This window comes from Oryza sativa, chromosome 5, assembly GCF_034140825.1.
Source record: "Oryza sativa Japonica Group chromosome 5, ASM3414082v1".
Lineage (NCBI taxonomy): Eukaryota > Viridiplantae > Streptophyta > Magnoliopsida > Poales > Poaceae > Oryza > Oryza sativa.
The window spans coordinates 8,540,366-8,557,819 of record NC_089039.1 but is presented as its reverse complement, the minus strand read 5'-3'; the positions used below and the strand labels follow the sequence as shown (position 1 = coordinate 8,557,819).

General features: G+C 47.3%; 1 pseudogene; it reads right to left on the bottom strand.

Annotated features, from left to right (window-relative positions):
* Positions 1-1,646: 1,646 nt before the first annotated feature.
* LOC136356609 (uncharacterized) lies at positions 1,647-9,433 on the bottom strand (annotated as a pseudogene).
* Positions 9,434-17,454: the final 8,021 nt, after the last annotated feature.

Below are 17,454 nucleotides of genomic sequence, written 5' to 3'. Positions count from 1 at the left end.
AATATTCTCTGCGTCCTAATATATTCTCTCGAATTTCCTGCGAATTTTCGGAGCTCAAGAAGTAATTTTAAAGACACAAAGTTCATTTAATCAATTATATTAAATAGAAAACAAATTAAAACTCCTTCTACTCTCCTTGGGCCATTTTCGGCCCAAATCCCCCTTCCCTCTCGCAGCCCATGCCCCCCCTCTCCCCGGCCGGCCTATCCCTCTCCCTCGGCCCAGCCCTTTCGCCCCCCTTGCAAAGTCTACTTTGCATCCCTCTTCCGGACTCCTCTCACCCTCCCTCGCCGATAGGTGGGACCCACGGCCCCACCTGTCATCCCTTTCCCCTTCCTCCAGCCACCTCGCCAGCAACCGCCAGTCGCTGCCTCCTCCCACATCGCCACTCCGCCCGCGCGCCTCGCTGCCTACTTCGCGCGTGCCACCGCTATCCCCGCCCCACTCCTCCACTCCGCACGCGCCGCGCCGCACCCGTGAATCGGCGCGGATTCGGTTTTCCAATCCGCCGCCCCCCCTCTCTCTTCCCCCACGTCGCCGGCCGTTGCCACCCCGTCGGCCACGACCTCCGCCCCCGAGCTCAATAAAATGCACCTTCGTGCTCCCCTCATCTGTTTCCCTCTCTCTCCCAAGCTTCCCCATGCCCATAACCACCTCCTCCCCGTGAAGCCGTGCGCCGCCGCTCACCGGAGTGCTCCGGCCGCCGCTTCTCGCCGCTTCTTGCCGCCCTAGCCACCGCCCCGCCAATCCGCTGCCACCATCAGCTCCGCCATCCCGCGCCGCCCGTCGGCCACCCCTCCATTCCCGCAATCCACCGGCGTAGCACCACTCCCCCCACCAAACCGAGCCGGCACTGCAATCCGCCGTGTTCCGGCCGCCGCTTCTCGCCGCTCTAGCCACCGCCGTGCTGTGCCGCCACGACCTCCGGCCTCGCCGCACCGAGGGCTACCTCGGCCGTCCCTCGCTCGCCGCGAAACACCGCCGTAGTGCCGATTCCGCCGCCAACCCGAGGCTGCCGCCGCATTCGTCGCCTCCGATCGACGATTGCCATCGACCGCGACCACCCCGGACCGCGCCGCTTGCTCCGTTGGCGTCGCAACGTCGTGCCGCGCCCCGTCCACCCCTCCGCCCTTGGAAATCACTGCTGGAACTCCGCCAGTGCCGTCGACCCACGGGTGCCGCCTCCAACCCCTCAACGCCGACGCTCTCCTTTGCCACACAGCCGCCACCTCCGCTCGATGCGTCCCCTTCCTCCCTCCCCGCCTCAACCGCCTTCTCTCGGCCCCGCTCATGCCGCCGCTGCTCGCCGCCGGCGCTATTGGGCCAGGTCGCCGCTAGCCGGCGGCAGGCTGGCCGCTTTCCGTGTGCGCCTGCCCGGCCGCGCCGCCCAGCCGCCCTCGGCCGATCTGGGCCATCGGGTGCGTGCCCGCGTGGCCGATCGCCGCCATGGACTTAGTCCACGGTGGACCGCCCCTCCCCTTTGGCTGATGCGTGGGGCCCGCATTTGGTGGACTCGATCCACAACCGTCCCACTGTTGACGCAATAACCTTATTTTTCCTTTAAGAAAATAAATAATTATTGCGTAATAAATCGGTAATAATTCTAGAAATTCATTTAAATAGCTCAAAACTTCTAAAATTCATATTTAAATCGTCCTCGAATCTGTTTCTTCCGTGCCAAAGAATGGTGACAAATCAACCACATTGAATGTGTTACTAACTGTGTAATCACCGGGAAGATCTATCTTGTAAGCATTGTCAGTGATTTTCTCCAAAACCCTGAATGGCCCATCTCCATGTGGCATAAGCTTGGACTTCCGCTTCTCCGGAAAACGATCCTTACGAAGGTGCACCCAAACTAATTCACCGGGTTGAAATAGCATCTTCTTTCTGTCTTTGTTTGCCTTTGCAGCATAGGACTGAATTATCCTCTCAATGGTCTCCTTCGTCTTCTCATGCATTTTCTTCACATAATCTGCACGCTTTGTTGCTTCCATATTGGCACGTTCTTGAAGTGGCAGGGGCAGCAAATCAAGTGGTGTGATTGGGTTGAAGCCATACACGACCTCAAACGGACTGAGTTGAGTAGTAGAATGTACCACCCTGTTATATGCAAACTCCACATGTGGCAAACAATCTTCCCATTCTTTCAAGTTCTTCTTAATCATCATTCTCAGCAACATAGAAAGTGTTCGATTCACCACCTCCATTTGTCCGTCAATTTGGGAGTGACAAGTCGTTGAAAACAACAACTTAGTCCCAAGCTTAGCCCACAAAGTCTTCCAAAAATAACTCATGAACTTGACATCACGATCTGATACAATAGTGCGAGGTACTCCATGCAAGCGTACAACCTCCCTGAAAAACAAGTCAGCTACATGCGACGCGTCGTCGCTTTTGTTACAGGGAATAAAGTGTGCCATTTTTGAAAATCTATCAACAGCTACAAATATTGAATCCCTCCCCCTCCTTGTCCTAGGCAATCCTAGAACAAAGTCCATACTAATATCCTCCCAAGGTGCATTAGGAACAGGTAATGGAGTGTACAAACCATGGGGATTCAATTTCGATTTTGCTTTATGACTAGTGACACACCTTTGCACATACCTCTCAACGTCATGCCTCAACTTAGGCCAATAGAAATTCTCAGATAGCAGCATTTAGGTCTTTTCTCTTCCAAAATGTCCCATCAAACCTACTGCATGTGACTCCTACAACAAAAGCAAACGCACAGACGATTCTGGAACACATAGCTTGTCAGCACGAAATAAAAACCCATCATGCACATGATACTTCTCCCAGCCTTTCCCATCCAAACACTTAGAATATGGATCTGAAAATTCACTATCCTTAGAGTACAATTCTTTCAAACTCTCTAAACTTGAAACTTTCACGTCTAATTGAGTCAAAAGCACACTCTTGCGAGATAAAGCATCAGCAACCACATTCTCTTTTCCTTTCTTATATCGCACAATGTATGGAAAGGACTCAATAAACTCAACCCACTTAGCATGCCTACGGTTCAGATTAGCTTGGCCTCTTAAATATTTCAAAGCTTCATGATTAGAATGAATAACAAACTCCTTCGGCCAAAGATAATGTTGCCAAGTTTCCAAAGCACGTACAAGAGCATAGAGTTCTTTATCATAAACAGGGTAATTCAATTGTGCACTACCAAGCTTCTCACTAAAATATGCAATGGGCTTACCTTCCTGCATCAAAACACCACCAATACCGATTCCACTTGCATCACATTCAATCTCAAAAGTTTTAGTGAAATCAGGTAAAATAAGCAATGGTGCTTCAGTTAGCCTCTTTTCAGCTCACAAAAAGTATCCTCTTGTGCTTTTCCCCATTCAAAAGATACACCTTTTTTTGTTAACTCATTTAACGGGGCTGCAATAGTGCTAAAATCTTTCACAAAGCGCCTATAAAAACCAGCAAGGCCATGAAAACTACGCACTTGACTAACATTCACAGGTGTAGGCCAATTTTTAATTGATTCAACCTTAGATTCATCAACTTATACACCCTGTCCATAAACAACATATCCAAGAAACACCACCTTTTCTCTGCAAAAAGTGCACTTTTCAAAGTTAGCAAACAAGCGTTCAGACCTAAGCATCTCTAGCACTTGCCGAATGTGAGCAAGATGTTCCTCCATTGTTTTACTATATATCAAAATGTCATCAAAGTACACTACCACAAATTTCCCAATGAAAGCCCTTAGAACATGATTCATCAGACGCATGAATGTACTTGGTGCATTAGTCAAACCAAAAGGCATTACTAACCACTCATACAATCCAAACTTTGTTTTAAAGGCAATTTTCCATTCATCCCCTTCTTTCATTCGAATTTGATGGTAACCACTACGCAAATCAATTTTAGAGAATATGACAGCACCACTAAGTTCATCTAGCATATCATCAAGCCTAGGAATAGGATGGCGATATCTAACAGAAATGCTATTAATTGCTCTACAATCAACACACATGCGCCATGTACCATCTTTCTTTGGAACAAGAATAACAGGGACAACACAAGGACTAAGGCTTTCACGTACATACCCTTTGTTTAGAAGTTCTTGCACTTGTCGCTAAATTTCTTTTGTTTCCTCTGGATTGGTACGATAAGGTGGACGGTTGGGAAGAGATGCCCCAGGAATCAAGTCAATTTGATGTTCAATACCACGAATTGGTGGCAAACCAGCTGGCATTTCTTATGGAAACACATCATCATACTCCTGCAAAACATGAGACCACACTAGGAAGAGATGTTAACTCATTAGTAGAAATCAGTGCATCTTTGTATAGCAAGACAAAGTGCAACATAGTGGGATCATCTCTCATTTCTCTCATTTCTGATTTTGTGGCTAACATCACAAGCTTCTCTCCTTCACTTTTCTTTTTACCATTTTGTTTTGGCTTGTGGCTCTCACTCACCGATTTGTGGATAACAATCTTTTGCTCTCTTTTTTTATCACTCTGAACAACAACTTCTAGCTTTTGGCAATTCTCATTTATAATTTGTGAAGGAGTCATAGGTCGCAGCACTATGTCCTTTTCTTTCCACCTCAACTTGTACTGATTTGTACGGCCATCATGTTGCGCCGCACGATCATATTGCCACGGCCTACCAAGCAGCAAGTGACACACCGTCATTGGCACCACATCACACTCCACAGTGTCACAATAGTCCCCAATCTGAAATGTTACTTGCACCATGAATTGTATCTTCACTTCCCCACAATCACTAAACCATTGTACATGATACGGATGAGGATGACGCACCAGATTCAAACCAAGCTTGTTGCATATCTCCTTACTAGCTAGGCTATGACAACTACCACCATCAATGATTACTTTGCATACCTTGCCATCAACTTTTGCCTTGGTCTGAAATAAATTGCATCGTTGTTCATGATCAATCTTGGGCTGAACCGTCAAAACTTTTGGAGTAACAACAAGTGAAGGTCCCTCTTCAAAGTCATAATACACAACACCATTTTCCTCATCCTCCTCTTGAGCATCATCAAAATGCGTCAAATCAGCAGCTAGATCATCCTTATCTTCACTTGTTGATTCATATTCACCATCCTCCAAAATCAGCATTGTCTTATTATTTGGGCAGTCCTTCTGCATGTGACCACGTCCAAGGCATTTGAAGCACTGAATATTGCTACTCTTTGGTGTAGAACCCACCGAAGAGGTGCTGCTACCTGTAGGAACAACAAATTTCTTGCTTGCACTTTGTGTACTCTCCTCTTTCTTACTTGCTAAATTGAGAGAAGGAGAGTTGCTGGAGATGAAGTTCTTGCTCAAGTTAAACTTTGGGGTCGGTCTACCCCCACTGGACAAAGAGCGAGTAGTAAATGAGGTGTTGTGTGCCACCTTTGCATCTTCTTGCACTTGATGCTCTGCCTTTGTAGCTTGGTGCACCAATTGCACAATAGTGTTGTATATCTAAAAATTGACTATGCGTTTGACGGGATGATTTAGACCAACAAGGAAACGTGCCATTGTTTGCTCTTCATCTTCCTTCACTTTGGCTCGAATCATGGCTTTCTCCATCTCCTTGTAGTACTCTTCTACAGAGCGTGTTCCTTGCCTCATATTCTGCAATCTTTCAAAAAGATCACGCTTGTAGTGACTAGGAACAAATCGTGCACGCATCTCATGCTTCATCTCTACCCATGTAGCAACAGCAAGTTCATCGTGTTCCTCCCTTTGGTTCAGCATTTGCTCCCACCAAATCAGAGCATACTCATCAAATTCAAGTGATGCCATGTGTAGCTTTGTTTCTTCTGTGTAGTTGCGCATACGAAATATCTTATCAACCTTAAATTCCCAAGTGAGATACTCCTCAGGATCATTGGTACCACAAAATTTTGGTATGGTAACCTTGAGTTTTCCAAATCTGTCCTCACGCTCGCCATTGCGAGCACAATGCCGTTGGTGCCCATCATCTTTGTAACACCCTAAAAATCCTAAATATATAAAATGTTGTTTAATTGGAATTATTAGAATTTATTTTAAAAGCCTAGACGAGAAGATCTAATTTTAATTAATAAATTCCAATATAAAATGGGGCCAGATAAAATTTCATTAAATACTTTGCTTAACTCTATAATTCCTAGATTTTTCTGGGATTTATTTGAGCTAAGGAAGTATTTTTAATAAATGGAATTGCATTTAATGAATAATTTAAATTGAAAAAGGTTTTTAAAATCCTCTTTTGGCTTTGGGCCGAAAGTCGGCCCAAAACATTCCCTCTCTCTCCTCTTCGGCCCAGTCAGCCCGCAGCCGCCCGCGCGCGCGCTCGGCCGCTGACAGGTGGGTCCCACCTGTCGGACTCGTCGTCCTCCTCGCGCCGTCTCCCGGCCGGAACCCTAGCCGAGCCGCGCCGCCTTCTCCTTCCAAATTTGCTCGCGCCTTTCCTTCTCCGGTGAAATCAATAGAGGGGAAATGATCTTCGGGATCTCCTCTACCTTTTCTCTTTTGGAATCGTCGGCTAGAATCGTTTGGAAATCCCTGGATTCGAGTTCGATTCGGATCGATCTCTCTCCTCCGAACCCTAGACTTTCCTTCATGTCGCCGGTCGCCGTGGGCCTTCGCCGCCACCTCCTTGCCCCTATAAAAGGACCCCCAAGCCCGCCGCTACCTGCCGCCACCCTCGCCTTCGCCTCTCGTCGCCGGTAGAGCCCTAGCACCATGTAGCCTAGCGCCGCCGTCGTCGCCGTTCGTCCAGCCATGCGCCGCCGCCGCTCCCGTCGTCGTCGTCGCTCGGGGAGGTCACCGTCGTGGTCGCCGTCTCGTCGCCATCCTCGTCCGCCCCTCCGTCGTCGCCGTAGGCGGAGGACTGTCGCCGTCGTCAAGCCGAAGGTTGCCGCCGCTTCTTCCTCGATGCCGTCGCCGTCCGTTGATCTTCCGCCGTTGTTTTGGTCACCGGTGAGTTCGCCGCGTCGCCCTCTACGTGTTGGTGTCCTCCGTTCGCGTCGTCGCACCGTCGTTCGCCGGCGAGTTTGCGCGCCCGAGCCGCCGCCGGTGGTGACGTCACCGCTGACGTCATCGTCGTCGTCTCTCGTGGTCTGGCCGTGGACCGATCGATCTTGGCCGTCCGTTTTGGATGGATCAATCTCGGCCGTTCGTTTCCGTGAGCCGCCGCCATGCACCCGGTTCACCGCGAACCCTAGCCGCTGACGCAATAAACCCCTTTTTCCTTTTCAAAAATAATTCATTATTGCGTCATAATTCAATTAAAATCTAAATAAATGATTTAATCCGATTTAATCTTTGAAAATTCATAACTAATTCATCTTAGCTCGGATTTAGTTGGTTCAAGTCTCCAAATTTTTCTAAAATTGAGATCTACATGTTAAAAATATCCACATATACTGTTCATGCTTGTTTATGTGCTGTTTTGGTGTTTTGCTCTTTTCTCTTTAGATTCCGACGTTTCCGGAGAGTCCGTTTTCGCAGGAGAAGAATTTGAAGAGTTCCAAGGCCAGCAAGGCAAGTCACACAGATCCCAAACAACCCTTTGAGCATGTTGAACCTGTTTAAAGCTATTGATTTATTTTAACTTATGCATTGTTTTCGAATGTCATTGGGTGGTGAGCCTTTCCCATTTAACTATGGCCGAAGATGACTTTATTTTCCTATGGGTTATAATTTGACTAGCATGGACCTTATATATTGGATTGGTTCAGCTAGATATTATTTATAGTTGCTTAGCCGTGCTTAGAAACATTAGCACACTATTGGGATAACTTATGACTCACTATTATTTAATGATGGCTTAATGATAGCTCACGATGGTCAATCGTGATTGGTTAATTAATTAAATTGCCAACTAAAACTTGATAATGGTGGGTTGTGAGCACATGGTTTTGATGGTCGTGCTCATGACAATTAAGGACCGGTTCACGAGTTTCGGTTGTGAAACATTAACCGTGCCAACCACAAGCCAGCGTGGGCAACGGCTTTACCTTTTGTATATCATGGTTCATTGCGGAGCACCAGACTGAGAAGTGGCGGAGATAAGCCCACGAGGGTCGCTGGGGAGTCCATGCCTTGTTTATAAGGGGGTGATTATGATCCAGGAACGGTGCACTGTGGTGGATTGTGTTGTGCGAGGGGTACTGTCACAGCTCCTTTCCGAGGTACCATGGTGGTATTGAGGCACATGGTAACATGTTGTGGAGCTGTGTCTTGTGGGTACAGTGGTACACCTCTGGCCAGAGTAAAACTATTCGAATAGCCGTGCCCGCGGTTATGGGCGGGTCTAACAATGTCTTTCGTGATTAGTTTCACACTTCTCACCATAATAAAAGATGCTATAACTGGTAATAATTTGATTAGCTCCTGGTTTGGAATGGTATATTCCTGGTTTGGAGATAGAACTGTGCAGCCGGGATGGTTGTTCAGAATGGTTGGGCCTATGCAACAGGGTATGTTGTATAGCGTTGGATTAATATTGTTTAATTACTACTTAACTATTTTATTAAACTCTGAAATGTTTATTAATTGCTGTTTATGCAAATGAAACCCTACTATGCCATCCTTTGTTATCCTGTGCACTTGCATATTTGCTGCGTGGCTTGCTGAGTATGTCATATACTCACCTTGCAATCATTCATCAGAGGAAGAGTTCTACAGTGATGCTGATGGTGTGGAGGATTAGGTGTAGCCCTGGTCAAGCTGCCTGTGGAGTGGAGTCGTCTGCGCCGTTTATCTTATTTTTTCCGCTGCTTAGATCTTTATTGATTGAGAGGAACTATCTACCTCTGTAATGACATTTTATTCGCTTATTAATTAGAGTAATAATTGTACTCTATTATCAATTTGTTATTGTGTGCCTCGGCTGATTCCTGGACGAGGGTTCACACACATGTAAGCGTTTGGAATTTTGGATAGAAATTCCGGGCGTGACAATCTTGATCCAACGCGAAGTCTGCATCAACATCATCTTCATGTGCACCGATAGCATGGCCACGACCAGCACGGCCGCGGCCCCTCCCATTGCCACCATTACCATGTCCACGCCCATGTGGACGCATGGCGTGTGCAGCAGCAATATTGCGTCTTTGTTGTGCTTGACGTTTCTCACAAGTAGCAGCATCACCATCCGTCTCATCAAGTAAGGATCCATGGACACTATCATCCTCAACATCAGGCCTTAGAAGATGTTCAAGATCTTGAACAATATTTTGCCTCAATTGCTCCATATTGTTGTTCACTTGCACCTCAAAATCTTGAATAGTCTTTTCGAACTTCTGTGATAGTTCATCTGTTCTCCCCTCTAGAGTGTCCATCCTGGAATTCATCTCCCTTCGCAACACATCTCTTAATGCATTGTATTGGAGACGGGTGATTGGTTCATTGTTATTACCATCCTCTTCAACATCTTCAGTTTCTCCTATTCTTGCCATGGTTAGTTATGAAAAAATTCCTATATGCAGCAGCGAATAGAAAGAAAAAAAATTGTGGAATCTCTCAACTACACCCACCAATTGATGTTCTTACCCTTCCTTTCTTGAGATGAGGGGCTGATTACACCCTGATGGTAGTAGACAACTCAAAGGTGATGGTTAGGCGAATTCACAGTTCAGGAGCAATTGCACAAGTAGTAAATATGTGGAGCTTGGAGGGCTAAGTGTTGGTCCTAGCAATTCTAAATTCAAGATATTTTCTTGTTAAGTAGTAATCCAAGCTAGAACAAAATGCCTAGTTGCTAATCACAAGATATAAATGAAGTGTACAGCACTCACACGCAACGATAATGGGACCTATGCAACCAAGAAGAGAGCTACACAAAATGGATATGAAATCAAAAGCTCATGTTTCAAAAGTACAAGGAGTGACGCTAGCTGATTGCTCAAAATCTGAATTGGGCTACCAGATTTGCACAAAACAAATAAAGACTAACTTCTGAAATAAACAATAGATGTGGTGACGCAGCACTTCTCTTTTTTTTTTAATCCTTCTTGTTATTTTTTTTGCTTTCTCTTTTTTTTTTTGAACTCTTATACTTCTTTTTTTTTGCCACTACGATCAGCACACCGGATTGAACAATACGGGTATGACTGTAAAAATACAACCGTGCAAAGCCCAAAAGCAACTTCCTACAGCTAGTCTCAATGGGTTCAAAAGTATTCGCAAAGGATAGAATAGGCTCACTATTTTTTTTTGTATTATTGATATATGGACTAGCACACAAACTGAAATAAGACTCAAACAAAACTCAGAACAGCCACTAACTTTGTTGTGTCCGAAACACGCAGATAATGGCCGAATTAAGATGTCAACCAGAGATAATGATTTGTAGGACACCACGTGCTCTTTCCAAAAAGTATTTAAACACTGATTTCCAACCCTCTATGCAACTTTGATGACTATTTTACTGAACGAAATATGCACTGAAAATTCAGAACGCGACAAGAAACAAAATCAAGCAAACAAGATAAATTGATATAGGCTCAAGTGTAACATGAAGGAACACTAAGATCAGCAACCAAACACAAGTCTAATGGATTAAAACCTAACAAAAAAAACACTAGAACCAGATTGCAAACTATGGGCTATTTTTTTTAGCGTTTTTGTGTATAGGATAGAAATAAAATATGTAGCTAGGGTAAAAGATCCTACCGAGACAATCGTGCTCTGATACCAAGATGATATGGGGAAAGCCTGACCTTCTCGACGTAGGATCCGGATACACCGTGAAACCTCACGAACTGGATGAACAACACGCTGCCCGTGCAACGCACCTTTCACCATGAATTCGCAAAACCACATGCTTTGATAGGTTGATACACTTGACCACGCAAAAGTGGATCTATTGCCCTCTCAATTCCCTGCAAGGAAAAGCAAGAACAATCTATGGCAGAACTCCCAATCCCTCTCTCTAGTTTGGCAGCGGCGGCACAAAACCTAGGAGAAGAACAAGAGCAAATTTGCTGCAATTTTCATTAGAATAAATGTGGTCTAACCTTTCTAGTCGAGCACAAGTGTCACGCCCAGAAATTCACGAACCAGAATTTCTAAGCTGAATGTGTATTAAACCCCTGTCCAGGACCAGCCAGGGTACACAAACGACAATCGTTGACATACAGATCCACGTCTGACAAAAATATAAAAGATTACAAATGCAGCGGAAAAGATAAAAGCGAGCTAAGCCTGAAGACTTGACTCCTGCAGCGGCAATTCCATTCCACAGGCATCCTTGACGGCAGCGACGAAACTAACTTCTTCGAGACATCTCCAACTGAGAAGAACTTCAACTCTGGTGTGGGGGAAAAGAGAGCAAGACAGTACTACCACTGTACTCAGTAAGTCATACCGGAAGAGAAGGTATGATGCAGGATATATCCAAGGGAGGCTAAAGGTTCTTTTGCATAAAGCTAGCATTTAAAAGCAGTAGTTGAAAGCAGTAAAACAGTTGCAGTAATTAATCAATATTAACCAATCACTGTTCAACGCTACACCACGTTGCAACAGGCCCAACCAACCACCTGAACTACACCAGTTCATTAGCTAACTAGGGGTGGGACTAATCACGGTGAATCTGGTCGACCGCCCATAACCGCGGGCACGGCTATTCGAATAGTTTTACTCTGATCAGAGGTGTACAACTGTACCCACAAGATATAGCCCCACGACACGTTTTCGTGCGCCGACATGCCACCACGACATACCGGAAAGAGGCCGTGACAGGACCCTTCGCATAACCCCCTCTAACCGATCGCACCACACCTTAGGGTTCGCCCCCGTCCCCAGCAGGCAATGGCCAGCCCCCCTCTCGTGCCGCGGTGAATCCAGAAGCCGATCAACCGGACACCCCGGCCGACCCAACTCCATCACGCCCACCCTCGCCTGGGTACGTCGGCTAGAGGAAAGCTACACTACAAGCCCAGCCGTTGCCCACGCTGGCTTGTGGTAAGTACGATAAGTTCTTCCAGGGTTTCCCGCAAACCAGTCCTTAATCACCATGGGCACAACTAGCAAAACCATGCACCCACAGCCCACCATGTAGTGTATTTTAATTAACTAACACCATTACGGTGGCATTAATCCAAAGCTATACCAATAATCAAAGTCTATGCATTAATGTGATCCCCCTTTGTGTACTAGTTGAACTAAGCATGGCTAACCATTTCCTAAACCAACATCTAGTCATTTTAAAACCCAAGTTATCAATGGCATAAGGTAAACAATATATGGCTGAGTAGTAGGACCCATCCCACATGATATTGTAAAAGAATGCAACATTTAATAGAAATACGGGACATTTGTAAATTGGGTACAATATGATCAATTGGAATGCATGACTTGCCTTGCTCTCGCACTGATGAGACCACAGCAACGTCTTCGAGGAACCGTGGATCGACGAAACGGCCGAAATCTACGCGACAAACAAAGCACACAAGCAAAACATGTTATAAGTCTACTAAAACAGGAAACACAACCATTTTTAATGGATTCTATGCATTTTTATGAATTTACTGAGACTTGAATGGACTTAATCGGAGCTCGCATGAATTAGTTATGAATTTTAGAAGATTCTCTGTGTTTATTACTATAAAAGAAAAAGTCTTTAATTAATTATTGCGCAATAAAGGTCCCTGCTGACATCATCCAAGGGAGGGTGGTGGCGCCGACAGATGAGCCCCACTTGTCATAGACTCAAGGGCGCCGGTCCACTGTGGACCGAGTCCACGGGACCGAGGAGAGGTGAACCATGTGGCGCACACGTGGAACCGACGTGGCACCACGTGGTCGGCCATGCGGGCCACAGGATGGACGGCCACGATCCGCCGAAAGGCAGATCGGGTGGCTGGGGATGGGCGTCATCCAAGCCGGCCCGGGCATGGCGCACGGCGGTGGCGTCCGGCTACCGGCGACCGGCGACCGGCCGGCGACCCGGGTGGCCGGCGACGCGGGTGGCGGCGCATCGCGGCGGCGCGGATGCGAGGAGCGGCGGCGCTAGAGAGAGGAAGGAAAGGGGGAGGGGGTTCTCACCGAGGTGTTCGGCCGGCCGGAGGGAGGCGACGACGAACAGCGACGATGAGCGACCGAGAGACGGCGGCGAGGGGCGGACGAGCTCCGGAACCACCTAGGGAACACAATGGGAGGGATTAGAGGGAGAAGGGTGGTCCACGGCGAGAGGAAAACATGGCCAAAGGCGGCGGCAATGGTGGAACCTCACCGGAGCGCGGGAAGAAGCGGGCTCCGGCGGTGGAACTCGACGGAGGGGAGGTGGACGAGGTGGACCTCGGCCGCGCGAACCCGACGGCGGCGGTGGTGTGGTGCAGTGGCGGCCCTAGCAGCGGCTAGAGGCGGCCGGAGTAGTGGAAGAGTCGGCGGCGGGTGGGTGCACGGTGCGGGAGCGGTGGAGAGCTCGGGAGAGGCCGGCAAGTGAGGGAAACGAGAGAGGGGGTTGTGGGGAAGCTTTATAGGGGCTTGGGAGGGGCGGACACAGCCGGGAAACCCCCCTGATTTGGCCGGCGACGTGGGGGAGTGGGGAGAGAGTTAGGAGGGATTCAAATCGAATCCCGCCCTTTGTGGGCGCGCGGCGCGGGCGGGAAGGCAAGGGCGGCGTCACGGCGACGTGGGCGCGGGAAAGGCGGGTGGCGGAGTGGGCGCGGGATGGCAGAGTGGAGGAGGTGGGGCGCCGGCGGCGTGGGCAGTTGGGGCTCCGGCTCCAACGGCCGGAGGTAGGAGACGACCGTCAGGTGGGCCCCACCTATCGGCGACCCTAGGGAGGAAGAAAGGGGCGCGGGCCGGCCCAACAAGGAGGGAGGGCGCGGGAGGAGGAGGAAGGAATGGGCCGACGGCCCAAAGGAGAAAAAAAAAGGGGAAAAAAGGAAGGAAAAAGGGAAAAAGGAAAATAAAAGGATTTTTAGGGATTTTTTTAAAGCATATGCTCATTTTTAATTGGTATAAAATTATTTCCAAGGCTCTGAAAATTCCACTAAAAATCATGTTAGCATATTTTGACATGTAGAATCCAAGAAAAATTCCACATGCCGATTCCGATTATTATTTGCGTTTATTAATTAAGGATTCAACTCTAGGTTAATTTGAACCAATTTTTTCGGACGATTTATTTTATGAATTTATAGCAAGGGAGGGGAACTTCAGGGCGTGACAACAAGGCCTTACATACAATTCAAATACTAGGAAACAAACTAGGAGTCAATTTGGAAACTACATATTACAGGCACGAATTATTTTGATGATTGTGATGTGACTGCTTCGAGTCTTGTAGCCCATGAGCATAATCTGGATCGGGCTTGAAGTTATCTTTCCAACAAGTGCTCATACAACCCAATCGGAGTCCGTATGACTGATTTGGGCCTCTTTTAGTATGGCAACCTCAGACTGCTACCCGAGTCCGAGTTGGGCCTTCTCCTTCTTATCTTCAGTTTTCCGGTACAGCAACTCTCCTTTGTTGTTGGTGCTGATTTTTTCTATCTTGTCGCTGGTGCCATCCCTCCACACCTCCCTCTCGGTAATATTGGTATGGGTTTGTGCCATTAAACAAAATATTGGATCAGAGAGCTCTTCCTCTTGTCTTTCGGTCTCCAATGATATCATTCCTTCAAATCTGAGCACAAGAAAAGAGCAACTATTAGGTAGTAAATTATGCTCACTAATATCATAATTCAAAGTACTTAGGAACATATTCACCTTATTTTGAATTTCCCGTGCACGTGCTCGTGTGATAGGTCCCTTATACGCATTGGAGATTGTTGGATCGGGAGTGGCAGTTGTAGAAGAATGTGAGGAGCTAGGTAGGTCCTCATCACACAATGGGATAATTACAATATTAGACCTCTTAGTATCATGATGAGCTGCATGCTCGGGACATCCGGCCATGTTTCATTGGTCGTAATTATCCAACTAAAATACAACTGAGTGGTGGGCTGTGGGTGTATGGTTTTGCTAGTTGCGCCCATGGCAATTTAAGGACCGGTTCGTGGGAAACCCTAGAAGACATACAACGTTACCAGAAGCGGGAATGGGTAACTGCTTGATCTGTAGTATAGCTTTCCTCCGGCTGATGCATCCAGGCAAGGGTGAGCGTGATGGAGTTCGGATGGGCCCTGCGATGGCCTTTGCGGCTCGTTGATTCGCCTAGACACGAGAAGGGGCTGCCCGCTGCCTGTTGAGGAGTGAGGGCGAAACCTGAAGTGTGGTGTGCTTGGTCAGAGGGAGTTATATGAATGGTCTTGTCACAATCACTCGACATTGTGATATGTCCGGCCGGGCGCGGTGACATGCCGGTGGATTGTGTCTTATGGGTACAGTTGTGCACCTCTGGCCAGAGTAAAACTATTCGAATAGTCGTGCCCGCGGTTATGAGCGATCGATCAGATTCACCGTGATTAGTCTTACCCCTAATAAATCGACTCAATGCACTGGTTAGTTTAGGTGGGATGGTTGGGCCTATTCAACGTGGTGTAGCGTTGTTTAGTGGAGATATAATATTACCTTAACTAATCAACAGTTTTACTGTTTTGCTCAATAAATGCTTTACAACCGCCTTTATGCAAATAGCCACAACCCTTCTTGTATCCCCTTGTACGTCTGCATCATTGGTGTGGCTTGCTGAATATGGTGGTTGTACTCAGCCTTGCTATTATTCCCCCTTTTCAAAAGTGTAGTGCTTCTGAGCCGAAGACGATGTTAGAGGACCAAGACTCAGACCCCAGTTGAGTTTTGCCTATGGAGTGGAGCTGAAGCCCCGCTAGGATTGCCTTTTTCCGCTGCCGCTACTTTTGTTTCGGTGTGAGGACTAAGTGCCTCTTCTGTAAGTATTTTACTCTTTATTTACGTTTGGATCTGTATATTAATTTGTCGTTTTGTGTACCCTGGCTAATTCCTGGACAGAGATTTAATACACAAAATAGTCTGAAAATTTGGGCTAAATTCCTGGACGTGACATTATCCTATCATATTATTATTTATCGATTGGTTTCTATTGGATTATATTATTATTATATTTTATTATCATCGGTCAATTGTCTTTATATAATTATCTGCATTGGACATATAGCCGATTGCTCAAAACCTTATCGACATCAGCTAATATCAGCTATCAGCTGGAATTACTCCATCGGCTTGTCAGCCGATCGGCTGTTTTATTTGCTGTTTACATATCTTGTCAGTTGCAGTATCAAACTGACTGGCACGCCCGCATCTCATCAACATCTTGGACCTGCACTGGAGCTAACCAGATCTCTGTCATGCCTTGAAAATCGCCTAATTTAATAATTCAATTATTAATGCATTTTTAGAAATTATTTTTTTAAAAGCCTACAAGTTGAACTCTAATAATCTAGGGAAAATTTCAACATAAAATTGAGCTAGATAAAATTTCATTAAATACTTTGCTTGTTTATCTGTTTTCTAGATTTTTCTGGGAATTATTTGAACAAGGAAGGTATTTTTAATAAATGAAACATCATTTCACGAATTATTTTAATTGAAAAAGTCTTTAAAACCCTCCCCTAGGCCGTTGGGCCGTTTCCGGCCCAACTCTTCTCTTCGCGCGCAGCTGTGCGGCCCACGCCGGCCCAAGCCGAGCCGCCGCCCCACCCTCTCCTCTCAGCCGCCGACATGTGGGGCCCACATGTCGGGGCCTTCTTCCACCTCCGGCCGGCTGAGCCGAGCCCGAGCGCCACCGCCTCCTCTTCGATTCCGCCCCAACCGGCCATCTCCGAGTTCGATTGCTTGAGGGGAAATCATCTCCTCCTTATCCTCTCCCTTTTCCCTAAAGTTTCGGAGATCAATTTTGCCCGGATAAACCGAATCGAATTCGTTTTGAGTTTATCTCTCCAAACTAACCCTAGGATTTTTCGGCTTCGATTCCTCTCGTTTGGAGTTCGATCTCTTTAATCCGAGCCTATAAATAGCATCCCCTAGTCATCCTCTTCCATTTGCCTCAAGTCCCGAGCCTCGCCGTCGCCCGTAGTGCCACCGCCGCGTAGCCCTAGCGCCGCCGCCGCCGACGCCGCTCCAGCCGCGCCGCGCCGCCGCCAGCGTCGTCGCCATCGCCGTCCGTCGCCACCACCGGGTTCGCACGGTGGAGGAGCACCCCGTCCGCCCCTTCGCAACCGCCAAAGACCGCCGGAGCGCCACCGTCGACATCGAGCCGAGCCGAGCTGCCATTGGTCCTCGTCACCGGACGCCGTACTTCGTTATTTCTTGCACCGGTGAGTTCGCGTCGTCGTCCTCTTCGCGTAGGTGTCCTCGGATAGCCCGGCCGAGCCCTCTATCGCTGGTGGTCGCGTCGTCCAGTGCCATGGTCGGCGATGATGTCATCGTGACGTCATCAATCCTTTATTTAATTCGTAATAATTTTCTGTATTAGTTGAAAATCGATTAAACTTCGGAAATTCATAACTAAATCATCGTAACTCGGATTCGAGTGGTTCAAGTTGCTAAA